The following is an 18,463-nucleotide window of genomic DNA, read 5'->3' on the forward strand; positions in this document are numbered from 1 at the left end:
GACTCCTCCGGTGGGCCCTGGCTTCTCCATCAGGGAAGTTGAGAGTGCCAAGGTGAGGAGCATGATGATGATGATAGAAGTTAGCATCTGCTTTGTTTTCTTGGAATGCAAGCGTAAGTGTGCAGCCTGCCACCCACCCACCCCCAGGCTACAATACCATACTGATGGCTTGCTTGCACTTGAAATTGGGCGTTTTAGGCATGTGGAGGCGGAATCTGGCCACCACGTCATGGCTGCGTTGGCGGCCTGGTATCCATACTCAGTCCCCAGCCGCCCGGTGGCCGGGTGTCAACGCACGGTCCCCAGCCGCCTGGGGACAGCCGGGTGTCCATAAACGGTCCCCAGCCGCCCCTATTTCTCCTGTCAACTCCCCCCCCCCACTTTTCTTAGCCCGGCCTGCTTTAGGGCAGCATTGGACGAGCCCACCAGAGAACCAGACTCCTCCGGTAGGCCCTGGCTTCTCCATCAAGGGATTTGAGAGTGCCAAGGTGAGGAGCATGATGATGATGATAGAAGTTAGCATCTGCTTTGTTTTCTTTTAATGCAAGCGTAAGTGTGCAGCCTGCCACCCACCCACCCCCAGGCTGCAATGCCATGCTGCTAGCTTGCACTTGAAATGGGGCCTTTTAGTTTGGAGGAGGCCGAAGCTGGCCACTACCTCATGGCTGCTGCGGCAGCGAGGTATCCATACTCAGTCCCCAGCCGCCCCTATTTGTCCCGGTGTGCCTTATACCTAAGATTAAGAGCGCATACCAAAACATTAACTGTGCCCTCCCCAGTGCATTTAGTGGGAAAGACAGCCTATTCTGCTGTAGTGTGTGCATGCCAAACCCCTGTTCATGGTACATGCGAAGATGCCTCCCACCCTGCACCTGTTGTTGCAGACTTCCAACTATCCCCGTTCAAGTCCTTGTCCCAGGGCAGTGTTCAATTGTACCTCTCCCATTCCTTGCAATGCAAGCGCAAGTATGCAGCCTGCCACCCACCCACCCCCAGGCTGCAAAACCATACTGCTTGCTTGCACTTGAAATTGGGCCTTTTAGGCATGTGGAGGTGGAATCTGGCCACCACGTCATGGCTGCGTTGGCGGCCTGGTATCCATACTCAGTCCCCAGCCGCCCGGCGGCCGGGTGTCCACACTCGGTCCCCAGCCGCCTGGGGGCAGCCGGGTGTCCATAAACGGTCCCCAGCCGCCCCTATTTCTCCTGTCAACTCCCCCCCACACTTTTCTTAGCCTGGCCTGCTTTAGGGCAGCATTGGACGATCCCACCAGAGAACCAGACTCCTCCGGTGGGCCCTGGCTTCTCCATCAGGGGAGTTGAGAGTGCCAAGGTAAGGAGCATGATGATGATGATAGAAGTTAGCATCTGCTTTGTTTTCTTGGAATGCAAGTGCATGTATGTATCAGCGGCTAGGCCTGAGGTGGTCAGCGTTTTGGCGCATATCCTACCTCCTCCGAGGATTGTGGTGTTTTCCTGCTACTATCCCAGTTCTATGACTCCCGTTAAAACAAAGCTTCAGGTGATAAATGATGGATGAGGTAGTGGCAAAGGAGAAAGAGCAGGAGGAACAGGGACCATTCACATCAATATCAGGCCAGTCAAGCACATATGTCTTGTAGGATATGTTTCTGTAACAAAAGGAGCGGTTCGGCTACAGTTATAGGGCATACAGTGAGTGCAATGCCTACCAAAAATTTGGAGGCACTCCAATGCCCCTTGGAAATGACATGGAGGTCAGAGGGCCTTAACTAAACCGTTTTTTCCATTTATAGCAACTGAGTCTCCTGTACACTGTTGACCTAAGCAGTGAATGGAAGGCTTTCCAAAAATTATGAGGAACTGCAATGCCCCTTGAAACAGACGTGGATTACAGCGTACTAAAAACCTTCTACCCATTATTGGGGAGTGGGTCTCCCTTAGTTTTCGCCTTTACATTGAAAAGCAAAAGCTGACTAAAATTAGGAGGAAATGCAATGCCCGTTGGAAGAGTCGTGGAGGTTAGAGGTAATTAAAAACAACATTTCAATGCCCCTTGGAAGAGCTGTGGAGTTCAAAGTGGCTTAAGAAGATGCTTTTAATGCCCCTTTGAAGAGACGTGGCGGTCACAGTAGCTTAACAAGATGGTTTTAATGCCCCTCGGAAAAGACGTGGAGGTCCCAGTAGCTTAACAAGACGGTTTCAATGCCCCTTGGAAGAGACGTGGAGGTCACAGTAGCTTAACAAGACGGTTTTAATGCCCCTTGGAAAAGTGGTGGAGGTCGCAGTAGCATAACAAGACGGTTTTAATGCGCCTTACAAGAGCCATGCAGTACAGCATCTTAAAAACATTATTCCCATTATTGGGGAGTGTGTCTCCCATAGTCTTTGCTTATGCCTTCCAAGCAAAAGCTGCCAAAAATTAGAACGGAGGAACTTGCAATGCCCCTTACAAGAGCCATGCAGTACAGCATATTACAAACATTATTCCCATTATTGAGGAGTGTGTCTCCCATAGTCTTTGCTTATGCCTTCCAAGCAAAAGCTGCCAAAAATTAGGACGGAGGAACTTGCAATGCCCCTTACAAGAGCCATGCAGTACAGCATATTACAAACATTATTCCCATTATTGGGGAGTGGGTCTCCCATAGTATTTGCTTATGCCTTCCAAGCAAAAGCTGCCAAAAATTAGGACGGAGGAACTTGCAATGCCCCTTACAAGAGCCATGCAGTACAGCATATTACAAACATTATTCCCATTATTGAGGAGTGTGTCTCCCATAGTATTTGCTTATGCCTTCCAAGCAAAAGCTGCCAAAAATTAGGAGGAAATGCAATGCCAATTTGAAGAGTCGTGATGGTTAGAGTTAATTAAAAACAACATTTCAATGCCCCTTGGAAGAGCTGTGGAGTTCAGAGTGGTTTAACAAGACGCTTTTAATGCCCCTCAGAAGAGACGTGGAGGTCCCAGTAGCTTAACAAGACGGTTTTAATGCCCCTTGGAAAAGTGGTGGAGGTCGCAGTAGCTTAACAAGATGGTTTGAATGCCCCTTGGAAGAGACGTGGAGGTCCCAGTAGCTTAACAAGACGGTTTTAATGCCCCTTGGAAAAGTGGTGGAGGTCACAGTAGCTTAACAAGACGCTTTTAATGCCCCTCGGAAAAGTGGTGGAGGTCACAGTAGCTTAACAAGACGATTTTAATGCCCCTCAGAAGAGACGTGGAGGTCCCAGTAGCTTAAGAAGACGGTTTTAATGCCCCTTGGAAAAGTGGTGGAGGTCGCAGTAGCTTAACAAGACGGTTTGAATGCCCCTTGGAAGAGACGTGGAGGTCCCAGTAGCTTAACAAGACGGTTTTAATGCCCCTCGGAAAAGTGATGGAGGTCACAGTAGCTTAACAAGACGCTTTTAATGCCCCTCGGAAAAGTGGTGGAGGTCACAGTAGCTTAACAAGACGCTTTTAATGCCCCTTACAAGAGCCATACAGTACAGCATCTTAAAAATATTATTCCCATTATTGGGGAGTGGGTCTCCCACAGTCTTTGCTTATGCCTTCCAAGCAAAAGCTGACAAAAATAAGGACGGAGGAACTTTCAATAATGGCAACACGGACCACGGTCACCCTGGTGGTATAGTCGTGGTGGAGGCTGAGGATAAGGAGAAGAACATAAAACAGCCGAAATGAGGAAGCGTATACCCATGTGTGGGTGTGAAGCGGTGCATGTGAATACACCTCCCGAAATAACACAGTGGATTTGACTTTATGTTACTCTGCTGTCATTTGGTGGTGATGAGAAGTCTGGCCCAATCCAGCCCTTGCTCATTTTGATAAGGGTCAGCTTGTCAGCATTGTCAGTTGACAGGCGAGTGCGCTTATCAGTTATAATTCCCCCAGCGGCACTAAAAACACGCTCCGATAACACGCTAGCGGCAGGGCAGGCCAGGACCTCCAAGGCGTACAGAGTGAGTTCATTCCAAGTGTCCAGCTTGGATACCCAATAATTAAAAGGCACAGAGGAATCACGGAGGATGCTGGTACGGTCGGCAAGGTACTCCCTCACCATCTTTTGAAACTTTCCACTCCTTGTGAGAGTACCCCGCGCCTCAGGGCCTGAAAGCTGGGCGGGTCTCAGAAAACTGTCCCAGAACGTTGACAGTGTTCCCCTGCCTCTGCTGGATTGGAGTTGCCTCTCTCTCGCTTGTACGCCTTGGTTGGTCAATGAACTGTGACCTCTGCCGCTAGCGTGTTCAGATGGGAAATTTTTTAACAGTTCTGCAGCAAGGGCCTTCTGGTACTGCCCCATTTTTGTAGACCTCTCCACCTCAGGAATAAGAGAGTGAAAGTTCTCCTTGTAGTGGGGGTCTAAAAGTGTCACCAACCAGTAATGACTGTCACCCAACATTTTGACAACGCGAGGGTCACGGTTAAGGCAGCGTAACATAAAGTCAGCCATGCGCGCCAGACTGGTAACGGGCAAGACTTCCGTGTCCTCACCAAGATGACGACTGACCATGCTCTCCTCCTCCTCCTCCTCCTCCCCCCTGTCCTCAGGCCACCCACTCTGAACCGACGGTATGACAGTTGTACAGGTACTACCGTCTACAGCGCATGATACAAGCTCCTGTTCTTCCTCCTCCTCCTCCTCTCCCTCATTGTCCCCCAATGCAGCACGTTGGGATGAGATGAGGCTGAGCTGTGTGTAATCGACCGCAACGGCTTCTTGCTCCATCTTATCATACTCTGGCTGCAATGCCTCCTCTTTAATTCTCTGCAGAGAGCGTTGCAAAAGACAGACAAGTGGAATGCTGATGCTAATGATGGCGTCATCGCCACTCACCATCTTGGTGGACTCCTCAAAGTTTGTCAAGATGGTACATATGTCAGACATCCAGGTCCACTCCTGAGGTCTTATGTGTGGAGTCTGACCTGAATATCGACGGCCTTGTTGCAGCTGGTACTCCACAACTGCTATGTTCTGCTCACAAATCCTTTGCAACATGTGGAGGGTAGAGTTCCAACGTGTGGGGACATCACACACCAGTCGGCGTGACGGAAGCTGCAAACGCTGCTGCAATACAGCAAGGGCGGCGGAAGCTGTAGCCGACTTGCGAAAATGAGCTGACAGGCGGCGTACGTTGACGAGCAGATATGGCAACTCGGGGTACGATTTAAGAAACCGCTGAACCACGAGGTTAAGCACATGAGCCAGGCATGGTACGTGTGTGATCTCGCCTCGCCTCAGAGCCGCCACCAGGTTACGGCCATTGTCACACACGAACATGCCTGGATGTAGGTTCAGCGGTCTCAGCCACAGATCTGCCTGCTCTTTCACAGCTGTCCACAACTCACAAGCAGTGTGAGGTTTCTCACCTAAGCTTATGAGTTTCAGCACAGCCTGTTGCCGCTTGGCGGAGGCAGTGCTGTAGTGCTTCCAGCTTGTAACTGATGTGGTGATATCTGAGATGGAGGCTGAACATGAGGAGGAGGATGATGCGCAGGAGCTGTACACTGTGGGGGCAACTCTGACTGACATAGGGCCCGCAATCCTCGGTGTGGGGAGGACGTGTTCAGTCCCAAGGTCCGACTGGGTCCCGGCTTCCACTATGTTTACCCAGTGTGCCGTCAGGGAGATGTACCGTCCCTGGCCACAAGCACTTGTCCTCGTGTCCGTTGTCAGGTGGATTCTCCAAGTAACTGCATTGTTGAGGGCACGGCAGATGTTTTGGGACACGTGCTTGTGTAGTGGGGGGATGGCACACCGGGCAAACTAGTGTTGGCTGGGGACCGAGTACTGAGGGACGGCCACCGCCATAAGGTTGCGGAAGGATTCCGTCTCCACCAGCCTAAAAGGCAGCATTTCCAATGCAAGCAGTCGTGAAATGTGCGAATTTAGGACTGTGGCCTGTGGGGCGTTAGCTGCGAATTTCCGCTTTCGTTCAAAGGTCTGGGATATGGACAATTGAACGCTGCGGTGGGACGTGGGCGTGGACGTTGATGCTGTTTCTTGAGAAACTGCCATAACAAGTGAAGACTGAGAGGAGGGGGCATCTTTGCATGCAGTATGGACAGGGGATTGCCTTGCACACACAACAGGGGGTTCTATTGCACGCACAACAGCGGAGGAAGCAGTGGTGACACCCGCTGACACTGGTCGTGGACCCTGGGGTTCGCCCCACAAAGTCGGGTGCATTGCTGCCATGTGCCTGATCATGCTGGTGGTGGTCAGGCTGGTAGTTTTGTCACCCCTGCTGATGCTGGCATGGCAGGTGGTACATATGGCCTTTTTGGGGTTATCAGCAGAGTCTTTAAAAAAATTCCAGACCCTGGAAGACCTACAGGTTGTACTGGCAACGTCCCTCGTGTTGGTGTTACGGGGAACTGTTGCCTGCCTTCTGTGTGCGGCCACCACACTGCTTCTTCCTGCCTGTTGGGGTACTCTGCCTCCCTCACCCTGTGTGCTGCTGGCCTCGCTCTGCATGTCCTCCTGCCACGTTGGGTCAGTTACTAGATCATCCACCACCTCCTCCTCTTCCACTTGCGCACCACGATCCTCCTCTTCACTTCCTGGCAATTGTGTCTCGTCATTGTCCACCTCTTGTAACAAATTGCCAGCTTCGACTTCCTGTGGCCGTGGCTGTTGAAATATTTGGGCCTCTTCCACCACTTCAAGCGGAGCAGGCGAGGGGCACAAATCTGGAAATGGACCAGTGAACAGCTCTTCAGAGTGTCCAAGTGTGGGATCAGTTGCTGTCTGACGACACTCGGCATGGTGGGAGGAAGGAGCATCAGGGTGAGGAGGAGTATGCGGTCGAGACTCACGGCTACAAAGAGTTGACCGTGTGGAAGACTGACCGGAGGTGGTGGTGCCCAGGTAACTGGAAGTATTATCTGCTATCCAATTAATAACATGTTCACACTGATCAGTTCGCAATACTGGTGTTGTTCTGTGCTTCCCTAGTAATTCGGTCAAGAAGTGGGAGCGAGAAGATGTGGCTGTTGGTTGTGGCACATTTTCACCTTGGCCACGGCCCCGTCCTCTGCACACACCATCACCAGAACGTCCACTTCAACGTCCCTTGCCACGCGCCTTGCCCATTGTAAAGGAAGTAAAATAGCTTACACTCGCACTATCAATGGAAAAAGGGTAATGAAAAGTAGATTAGAACCGTGGAAGAGGAAAACCACAGTTCTATTTCTCTGGCCTACACCGGACTCTTTTAAACAATCTGAACAATCAGGGAGAAACTATTACTGTTTTTCTTTACGGAAAAAATACCAACAGCTGAATAATAGAGATTTTTTACCGTGGAATGGCAAAACCACAGTTATTGTTTTCTGGGGTATACCAGACAATTTTAAATAGATATATTTGCGGCTGAAAAGTGAGCGACACACTCAAACTGTTTTTTTTTAGGTAAAAATGGCCCAAAAGTGGATAATACAGAGGTTTGAACCGTGGAACTGCAAAACCACACTTGTATTTCTCAGGCCTACACCAGACTATTTTCAACAGATATATTTGAGTCTGAACAATCAGGAGACACTACTGTTTTTCTTTAAGGCAAAAAATGCAAAAAAGCAGGATAATACAGAGATTTGACCCGTGGAACTGCAAAACCACACTTGTATTTCTTGGGCCTACACCAGACTATTTTCAACAGATATATTTGTGTCTGAACAATCAGGAGACACTACTGTTTTTCTTTACGGCAAAAAATGCCAAAAGAAGGATAATACAGAGATTTGACCCTAGGAACTGCAAAACCACAGTTCTAGTAATCTGGCCTACACCAGACTATTTTCAACAGATATATTTGTGTCTGAACAATCAGGAGACACTACTGTTTTTCTTTATGGCAAAAAATGCAAAAAAGCAGGATAATACAGAGATTTGACCCGTGGAACTGCAAAACCACACTTGTATTTCTCGGGTCTACACCAGACTATTTTCAACAGATATATTTGTGTCTGAACAATCAGGAGACACTACTGTTTTTCTTTATGGCAAAAAATGCAAAAAAGCAGGATAATACAGAGATTTGACCTGTGGAACTGCAAAACCACACTTGTATTTCTCGGGCCTACACCAGACTATTTTCAACAGATATATTTGTGTCTGAACAATCAGGAGACACAACTGTTTTTCTTTACAGCAAAAAATGCAAAAAAGCAGGATAATACAGAGATTTGACCCGTGGAACTGCAAAACCACACTTGTATTTCTCGGGCCTACACCAGACTATTTTCAACAGATAGATTTGTGTCTGAACAATCAGGAGACACTATTATTTTTTTTTTACGGCAAAAAATGGCAAAAGCAGGATAATAGAGATTTTTTACCGTGGAACAGCAAAACCACAGTTATAATTTACTGGTGTATACCAGACTTTTTTAAATATATATATTTGCTGCTGAACAGTGAGCGACACACTCAAACTGTTTTTTTTAGATACAAATGGCCCAAAAGTGGATAATACAGAGGTTTGAACTGTGGAACTGCAAAACCACACTTCTGTTTCTCTAGCATACACCAGACTATTTTCAACAGATATATTTGTGTCTGAAAAATCAGAGACACACTTTTTTTTTTGGGGGGGGGGTGGGGACACCAAAAGGTTAATAAGACGGGTATTTGTACAGTGTGAAGGAGGAAAAAAAAAGAGGATTTAGATGAAAAAAAAGGATTTTTCCTGGCCCCCGAGACCTGGAGCTAAGTCCAGCAATTTCAGCAACAGGAGCACACAGGACTGTAATGCAGCGTTTGCTGGTATAACCACTGCGTCTCCTATACAGCCGGCCTGCCTGCCTGATATCTGGGAAGGATATTAGTCCTGAGGACTGTTTGTTTGATCTGGCAGCCTTTAAAGACCCTACACTAACTATTTCGCAGGATATATCTCTCCCTAAATCAGCAGCGCTGTCCCTACACTGTCTGATCCGGAGCGACTGTGTCCAAGATGGCGGCGCCCGGTTTTAAATACTCGAGGTGACGCTGTGCGGCCAGCCAATCACTGTAATGCCCACAAACAACATGGCTGCGGCATTACAGTGACTGGCTGGCAATCCCTGCATGTTCATTGGCTCTGTAAAGAGCGCCAAACATGCAGGGAGGAGACCCGAGCTCCCGCCCGAGTAACCCGGAAATGCTCGGTGCTCGCCGAACATCCCGAGTAGCGTGATGCTCGGGCGAGTACCGAGCAGTGTCGAGCATGCTCGCTCAACACTAGTCAACATTAATCCAATGTGTATGACTTTTAGAATAATATTAACTGAAGCAAACAATTTGGACCAAGTGAGCAAAGAGAATAGGGAAACGTATGTAAGCCACAGCCAAACACTTATGGTGGTGACTTATCTCCCCAGAGAACAAAATTACCAGTAGTGTAATCCAACTGCCCCTTGCTTCTTCCTGCCAACATCTACAATCAGTGGAGAATCAGGAAGCCCACCACATATTAGATCGTGTGAAGGTCAAGTTCAAATTGGCAGGTCGACCGACATTAATTTAAGTTGTATGTCATCTTTAGTGTCATCATCATTTCTGCAGGATAAAGATGTGAGGAGCAGAACCTTGGCAGAGCCTTGGGAATAAGAAGAGAGCATGATAAACTAATTGTCTGAGAACAAAAGGATAGAGGATGCAGGAATCCAAATGACCAATCTGCCATATAGGGAGAGTCGGGAAGCTCTCATAAACATTAGGTGGTTCTGCCAAAATTGGTTGGTTTGGTCAATAACATTAATGCGTATGTCCACCTTTATGGTCACTCTCACTTCTCAAGAGTGAAGATGAGGGGAGCAGATACCTGGCAGGAGGTTATTTCTCATATGAACAAAGTATTGGACATGGTAAAATCCAACATGTCCAACCAATCCTAATTTTCCCTGGTTGCAGACATTAGGAGAGGACCGTGATGGCCCAACATTTATGCAATATATATGGCCAGCCGTATACCCGAGCCATAAACACAAAACCAAATACACGAAGACCTTGTAGTGCACAAAAAGGCTGTTAACACGGAAGGACACAAACTGATTAGGACTTCAAAAATTATATAATCTTCATTCATCCCCCTTCTAATGAGGATAACACATAAATCATGTCCTAATCCATGCCTTTACTTCAGAAACTATGTACTGTCTTCATTTTGTCTTGCCACTTTCCAAGGGTCAATGATCACATCATGAAGGACGATGGAGTTGCCGGAGAATTACCAAAGGACAGAACAGCTGAGACTGACCTGAAATCATTCTCTCCGACCTAATCATGGAAATCAAAGCTGGCATGTGGTTGTAGAGGTGCTCGCACGGAGCCCTGGTAATCAATCTAATGCACTCCTCGAAGGATTCCTGAATGTAGCCAATTTATCAGAGCAACTTAGATTCAAGACTCTGCTGTTAGATATGAGTTTATCATCCGTTCTTCTATTCAGGTGTATCCACTGTACGCAGTCATTTCCTTTACATCTCTGAGCTTATAGACCTACCCTCTGGGGCAAATGCCAGAGTTATAGATGCTCTATTAAGACATAAATGTAACACTAATTTTGTTCCTGACTCATAAAACCATCACTTGCCAATGACTTTCTATGTCAATCCTCATGTAACCACCAATGGGTGTTCATGCTATAGAAGCAATAGGGACGGTGTAGTCTAGAACCTACTCAAGTTGGCCAAACTGACTTTCCGTATAGTCAAGGTGAGCCTAAGCTCTTCCTTTCCATATGCAGCAAAGCTTTGGAAAACAACATTAGAGGTGGACAAGCATGAAGACTCAACTCTTGGAGAACATCCAAGAGGCTACCAAAAAAGGGAGAGATCTCTTGAACAACTGGAAAATTTAGAAAGTCTGTGGGGCTGTCACACAAACCTCTTCCAAACCCTATCAGACTCACATTCAGGGGGTGGGAAAATGTTTGTGTGAACGTCCCAAGAGGCTTTCTAACTTTTCCAGTTGTTCGAGAGGTCTCTTCTTTTTTCTGGTAGCCTCATGGATGGAGACTGACCAGTAGGGAAAGGGGCATACTTATGCACATTGAACTCTTTTGTCGATCTGCCAGAAAAGCATTTAGAAAAGTTGGCATGAACTGTATGATGAGGACCATGGTACCTATTTTTTGTTTTCAAGTAGGGAAGAACAGCAGGACCTTTAGGTCTTAGCGTTGGTAAGATGGTGGCAGCTAAACTAAGCAATAGGAATAGGAGTGGACTAGAGATGAGCGAATTGATTCGTAACAAATAAAATTCATCACAAATTTCCCAAAATTATGATGAATTCGAAATTTTTGGGAATGAATTCAGAAAGTATCGAATCTGACAGAAACCAATAACATTTTTACCAAAAAGCCTCTGTCTTTTCTAGATAGGCTTGTTATAGACTAAATCCATTCTAAGGCTATGTGCGTACGTTCAGTATTTCATTACAGAAATTTCTGCAAAGTTTCTGCATCTCTTGGCAGAAAAAATGCTGCAGCAAAAATGTGCATTTTGCTGTGATTTTGGCATGTTTTCTATGCGTTTTTTTATGCATTTTTGTACAGTAATGAATGCTTTTTGGAGATAAATAAAGATATTTGAAAAAAGAAACGTGGGACATCGCTTTAACCCTTGAATTACCGTCGGACCTGGGGTGAATATATTGGTTAATTTAAATGATTAAAGAATGTGTCTGTTTTATTTCAAATAAAGTGTTTTTTTTCTCGGTGTGTTTTTTTTAACTCTTTACTTACAGGTTTAGTAATGAGGGTGTCTGGCTGACACCTCTTCATTACTAAAGCTAGGGTTAGGTATCAGCAACGCCTAATCCTATTACCTAATACCCTTAATCCTAATGCTGCACTTGTTTTGTTAGTACATGCGGATCCACTGCATGTAATAACATTTCAATCAGTCAAAATCTCCAGCGTAGATTAGTGTCTCCACTACAGAAATTGACATGCTGCGGGTGAGTTTGAGTATGTGCCCATGATCAAGAAATGCTGCTGGCTTGATGCTGCGTATTTGTGCAGCGTCAAACTCGCAGCAGCCAGATGTTACAGCATAGTGGATGGGATTTCTAGAAATGCCATGTCCACTATGCGTGCATCTGAGGCTGCGCATCACCCATGGACACTGACGTGCGGCGAGTCTTTCAGGACCGCAGCAGGTCAAATTCTCTTGTCGCTAGTCTCCGTAACAGAAATTTGACCACTACAATGTATTAAATGCGGTAAATCCGCATGGTTCAGTGAACACATGTGGATTTACCTGCGTTCAATAGAATGCAGAGTTTTGGACACAGCAAAAATATGCTGCTTCCCAAGTGCTGCTATGTCCGGATTGTGGACACATACCCTTAAAAAAATGGTGTGGGTTCCCACATCATTTTCATAACCAGCAGAGGGAAAGCCAACCACTGTGGGCTGATATTACTAGCCAGGGAAAGGGCAATTAGCCAAGAATGTTCCCTATTAATAACAGCCCACAGCTGTTTGCTTAGCCTTTACTGGCTAGATTACAGGGGGATCCCAGAAAATTTTTACGTAGGGTCCCCCTATAAAATCTAACCAGCAAAGGCTAAACAGACAGCTATGGGCAGATATTAATAGCCAGGGAAGGGGCCATGGATCTTGGCCCCCTCTGAGGCTAACAATATCACCTCTCAGCAGTCTCAGAAATGGCGCATTCATAAGATACGCCAAATCTGGCTCTTAGCCTCCACTGTTCCCACTTGCCCTGGTGCGGTGGCAAGTGAGATAATAGGATTGGGGTTCATGTCAGCCTTGTATTGGCAGCTGACATGAAGCCCAGGTTAGTAATGGAGAGGTATCTAAAAGACGCCCCCATTACTAACCGTGTAGTAAAGTTATTTAAATAAAGACACGGCCAGAATGAAGTATTTAATTTTAAATAAAATTCCACATGGTTTTAATAATTTATTTAAAAATAAAAAACACCGTTATACTCACCTAATGCCAATTCTGCTGAAGCCATTGTCACCTGTAAAAAAAACAAAAAAAAAACAACCGTATCCCTCACCTGTCTGCCGTGATGACATAATCCACAGTGTCCCACGGCAATCTGGGCCACTTCTAGAGCAGTCACACCAGCAATCACTGGTTCTAGAGGACAGCACACTATACACTGACAGGAGCGCGATCATTCCACGCAGTGTATAGTGCTGAGCTTCTAGGAGTGAGGTCACTGGAGTTCAATCAGCTGATAAGCTCTGGTGACCTCTCTTACTGCACCAGTGTTGCTTGACAAAATTCTCACGAAGTGATACAGTAAGTGAGGTCACCGGAGCTCATCATCTGATCATCAGCTGATTGAACTCCAGTGACGGGAGCAATCGTGCTCCTGTCAGTGTATAGAGTGCTGCCAGGTGATAGGAACACCTTGGGACACTCGTGATGACAGGGGTAGGTGAGTATAAGGTGTTTTTATTTTAATAGCAATTTATTTAACTTTTTTTTTTTTTACATGGAACACATGCACCGGCTGAGGAGACTACTTCTCCCCTCAGCTGCGCCTGCTCTTGCTATTATCAGCGGGAGCGGCCGTAGGATGATGGGAGGCGTGTGTGCACATGGCCACCACAGTGTGCACACAGCCTTACAGTTTGCGTCTACTTTAGAGCTGGAAGAGGATCTTGCTATTGAGCACAGGAATTTAAATTGAGTACATTTAGTCTTATGGGAGTAAAAATAAATAAATAAAAGTTTCAATTATTTTTCTTAAACTTCATTATCTCAGGGACGTTTACTATCGATGCCAATATCAACTCCTAGATCTTCTCCGGGAGGAAGCAGAATCCTCTCTACAGGACTCGCAGACGGCACAGCAAAGCAATTTTCTGTCTGCTTACACCCACGTTCCTCCTTCACGTGTATTGATTTTGTGCTGATAAAAGTATTTTTGTTACTCTCCCATCGGGATGCGGGATTTATCTACGTGACCTGCCGACTCAATTCTGTATACAGAGAACTTGCATCTTCCACTCTTCTGAATGCCACAATCTCTCCTAATAAAGCCGAGATTTTGCCTCCAGATGTGGCCTGCTGGGCAAAAGACATGCTCGAATAGGATTTTATAGGAAAACGGCAGAAATAATTTTATATCATGACGTCCAAGATTATGGTGTTATAAAAAAACTGTTAATTGTGCAGCTGGGAAATTGGCTTCTTTTCGCTTACTCCTGGATTGGGCTCAGTAGCAGGTGCCAGCTGTGTTATACAGCCAGCACCTGCCTCTAACAGCAGCCATCAGTTTTCTCCGATCTCTGCTGTTTAAGGCTATGTTTACATGTTGCGTTTTTGCTGAATTTTTATGCAAATTTTAAGCTGCATTTTACAATACCAGCAAAAGTTATGAGATTTCATGCACACATCTCATGCACACACCTTGTTTTTTTTTTCCTGACTGAATTGTAAAACTGGTGCGTTTTTGAAAACTGCAGCATGTCCCTTCTTTCAGCATTTTTTCACCCACAGAAAGCAGTGAGTAAGTGCAAAAACGCAGCAAAAAACAGCAGATTTTGCTGCATTTTTAGCTGAAAAAAAGCAGGTACAGCAGTATGTCAAAATCATTTATTTTTGTTATTTTCCCAAATTTAAACCATAATGTCTTGGTCTCCTCACCTGAAAATGACAGTTAGGATTAGTACAGTTTAGTTAAATTCTTGAAGCTGTGCAAAATAAACATTGGCAGACCAAGGTGTGAAATTGAACAATACCTGATAAACTAAAGGGCCGATCAAAGTATGAAAGTAAACAGTGTCCTACAAACTCAATGATATGCCAATGTATTAGGTAAACTATTCCCGACCACCTCCCCCCGCTCTTACATTTGTAATTGTGTATTTTTTCCTGAACTTTTTTGTTCAGAATAGTTACTATTTTTTCAGACATAAAAATCTTTTTCCACTTAATAATTTGATCAAATTGCCCTTTTTTTTCCCAAAAATTGTTTTATGGTTTCACATATGTCTTGCATTGGTGACCTGTGTTTATGCTTTTGTGGTGGAAGCAAAGCTGAACTTTGGGATCCTGAAAAACGCAGCAAAAAAAACGCAGCAAGACCTGCATTTTGTAGGTAGCTTCTTTACTGCTAAGAGAGTAGGTTTTGCCTGCAGAAAAAAAAAACGCAGCAAAAACAACGCAACATGTGAACATAGCCTAACTACTCAAATGTCACTGTCAATTTCTGACATATTCGGTATCTCTACATCCTTAAAAGTCCACTCCATCGAAATTTAAAATTATTTAACCCATAAAGAAGAGGAAAAAAAAAATGAAACAACAGTTAATTTTACTGCACTCTAAAAATTAAACCCCCAAAAAAACAAAAACGGAATTGTGCGGATTTTTTTTTCCATCTCACTTTTTCTTCGTTTTTCATTTTACCATTATATTTAGTAAAATGAATGGTGTCATTTAAAATTAAAAGAAAAAAAAATAATTCTGAGGCTATGTTCATGGAAAAAAAAGTTAAGGTTTTTAGAAAAATAAAAGCATTGAAAGGAAAAATTGGCTTTGTTCTTTCACATTCCTCCAGAAACAGCGCCACAAAATTCCATAGGTTCTGCCTGGTATTGCAGCTCGATTCCATTCCAAACTCTTTTTTTTTTTTTTTTTTTACATTTATGGTTTAATCACAATGTATTTTGCTCACAACTGATTGAAATGAGCGCCCCCGACTCGTTCAAAAATCATTTGCCTTTCTTGTTATAATGTCTATGGCAAAAAACTCACATTGTGAAATGAGCGCCCCAGATAGATTTTTAATGCATAGTTATTAAATTGATTAAACTCAACACAAATCGATGTGGAAATAATGGAATTACCAACATTCAGGGACTAAATTGAACAATTAGACAATACACAGGTACATTAAATTAATGAAAGAAGAGGAAAAAAAGTGGGTTTGATAGAGCAACGTTACATCGACAGTAATTTAATCTGATTAATATTCTGTAATTAATTCTTAAATGAACTGGAAAAAAATTGGAAAGAAAATGTTCTATACTGAAGCCAGGCTGTATCCTCTGTATATACAGCTCTGGCAAAAATTAAGAGACCACTGCAAAATTTTCATTTTCTCTGATTTTTCTCTTTATAGGTCTATTTTTGAGTAAAATGTACATTTTTGTTTTAGTCTATAAACTACTGACAACATGTCTCCGAAATTCAAAGCTAAAAATTCTGTATTTATTTGCAGCAAATGAGAAATTGTCAAAATAATAAAAAAGACCTCAAATAATGCAAAGAAAACAAGTTCTTATTCATTTAGAAACAACAATACTCATGTTTTAACTCAGGAAGAGTTCAGAAATCAATATTTGGTGGAATAACCATGATTTTTAATCCCAGCTTTCATGCGTCTTGGCTGTTTTCCACCAGTCTTTCACACTGCTTTTGGGTGACCTTATGTCACTCCTGGCACAAAAATGTAAGCAGTTCTTCTTCGTTTGATGGCTTGTGACGACCCATCTTCCTCTTGATTACATTCCAGAGGTTTTCAATGGGGTTCAGGTCTGGAGATTGGGCGGCCATGACAGGGTCTTGATGTGGTGCTCCTTCATCCACACATTGATTGACCTAGCTGTGTGGCATGGGGCATTGTCCTGCTGGAAAAAACAGTCCTCAGAGTTGGGGAACATTGACTGAGCAGAAGGAAGCAAGTGTTTTTCAAGGATAACCTTGTATGCCGCTTGATTCATACGTCCTTTGCAAAGATTAACCTGCCCAATTCCAGCCTTGCTGAAACATCCCCAGATTATCACCGATCCTGCACCAAATTTCACAGTGGGTGCAAGACACTGTGGCTTGTATGCCTCTCCAGGTCTCCGTCTAACCATTAGAAGACCAGGTGTTGGGCAAAGCTGAAAATTATACTCATCAGAGAACATTACCTTACTCCAGTCCTCTATGGTCCAATCCTTATGGTCTTTGGCAAACTTCAGCCTGGCTCTCCTTTGCTTCTCATTGATGAAAGGCTTTTTTCTAGCTTTACATGACTTGAGGCCTGCCTCTAGGAGCCCGTTACCAACTGTTCTTGCCATGCACTTCACCCCAGCTGCCATTGGCCATTCCTTTTGTAGGTCACTTGATGTCATCCTGCAGCTGCTGAGTGACATTCGAATAAGATGACGGCCATGTCGGTCAGTGGAGAGTCGCTTTCCGCCTCTGCTGGTCTGTAGCTTTGTTGTCCCCAATGTCTGCTGCTTGACCCTGTTGTAATGGACTGCCGTCTTCGAAATTTTAAGGATGGAGGCAACATGATGCTCACTGTATCCCTCTGCTAGTAAAGCCAGAATTGAGTCCTTCTTTTCCTCACTCAAGACTTTTCTTTTCAACTCCTTTTGCATGCTTAAAAGTTATTTTTTCATTCAAATTACTTTTGGGCTATTACTAGCACTGGTTTTGCCATCCAGCTTGACCTATTGCAAGAGGATTGTGAAGACCACAGCAGTGTTTTTTATACTTTCCCTCTTTACATAAGATTTGGTTCAGGTGATCACCTAATTAGAAGCACATTAAGTAGAATGAGGTGGACTGTGGTTGGAATTCAACTGACACTGGAATGGAATGGCTGTCAGACATGTAGAGATGGGGATTTTTAGAAAACTGTGCAGTGGTCTCTTAATTTTTGCCAGAGCTGTAATGCCAGCTATGGGCTATGCTCACCAACATAGAAAAGTTGGTAGAAAATGAAGAGTATAAATTTAAGGTGAGGCTCCACCTTGGAGCAGGTACAGGTGAGAGCGCCATTGTTTTTCAGCTTCCTCATGGCTACGCCATGGAAGAGCGCCAACCAGCCAGTTTACGTTGGTCAAGTTACTGACAGAAGATGAGTGAATAAATAATAAAACACTTTATACTCACTTGACCTAGATCCTGATTCAATGCATTGCCTCGGGTCCTCCATAAAGATCTTCAGGTTCTTACGGCATGTAGGCCAGTAAGTGACATTCCTCACCAGCCAAATATCTGCAGAAGGCAAAACATTGACCTCAGTGTCTGGAGTATCAAAGGAGGAGCGAAACGTGGAAAATTGAGGATGGCTGGATTCGTGACAATCAAATACCTCAAAAACTGGATTCCAAAATTTGGGAACAATTTGTAACAAATTTGATTTATTATGGGTCTCAGGTATCGGAAGCTAGTTGAATCATTGCCCTGGAAGATGGAGGAAAAGGAGTGCTCCTGGGAGTGGTGAAGCAGAGATTGGCGAATGGGTGATAGAGGAAAGTCCTGTTGGTCCAAAGAAGCACTTAAAAGAACAGCCCCTGAGAAGCATGTGGACACTTGACCCTGATAAGACAAAAGAGGCAATATCTAAGTACTGACATTGGACAATGAGGGAAGTAGACTACATACTGAGTGCATCCTCCCTGCAGGTGGTGCTTCCCCCTGCACCAAACCAGACAGGACCCTTGAACAGCACCACCAAGACTAGATGATTGAGTGGAGACACTCCTAGAGTGTAGTAGAGTGCTACAGGAGAG

The 18,463-nt window shown here is 44.8% G+C and overlaps 1 long non-coding RNA gene across 1 annotated transcript in view; it reads right to left on the reverse strand.

Annotated features, from left to right (window-relative positions):
• Positions 1 to 18,463, reverse strand: part of LOC141164198 (uncharacterized) — an 87,238-nt gene that overhangs the window by 52,930 nt on the left and 15,845 nt on the right. The window contains exon 2 of the long non-coding RNA XR_012250871.1: positions 17,841 to 17,945. This is a non-coding gene — a long non-coding RNA (uncharacterized lncRNA). The remainder of the gene's footprint in view (positions 1 to 17,840; positions 17,946 to 18,463) is intronic.

The sequence above is a fragment of the Phyllobates terribilis genome, unplaced genomic scaffold (genome assembly GCF_046119375.1).
Source record: "Phyllobates terribilis strain yellow unplaced genomic scaffold, ASM4611937v1 Scaffold_10__3_contigs__length_209671492, whole genome shotgun sequence".
In the NCBI taxonomy this organism is placed as follows: domain Eukaryota; kingdom Metazoa; phylum Chordata; class Amphibia; order Anura; family Dendrobatidae; genus Phyllobates; species Phyllobates terribilis.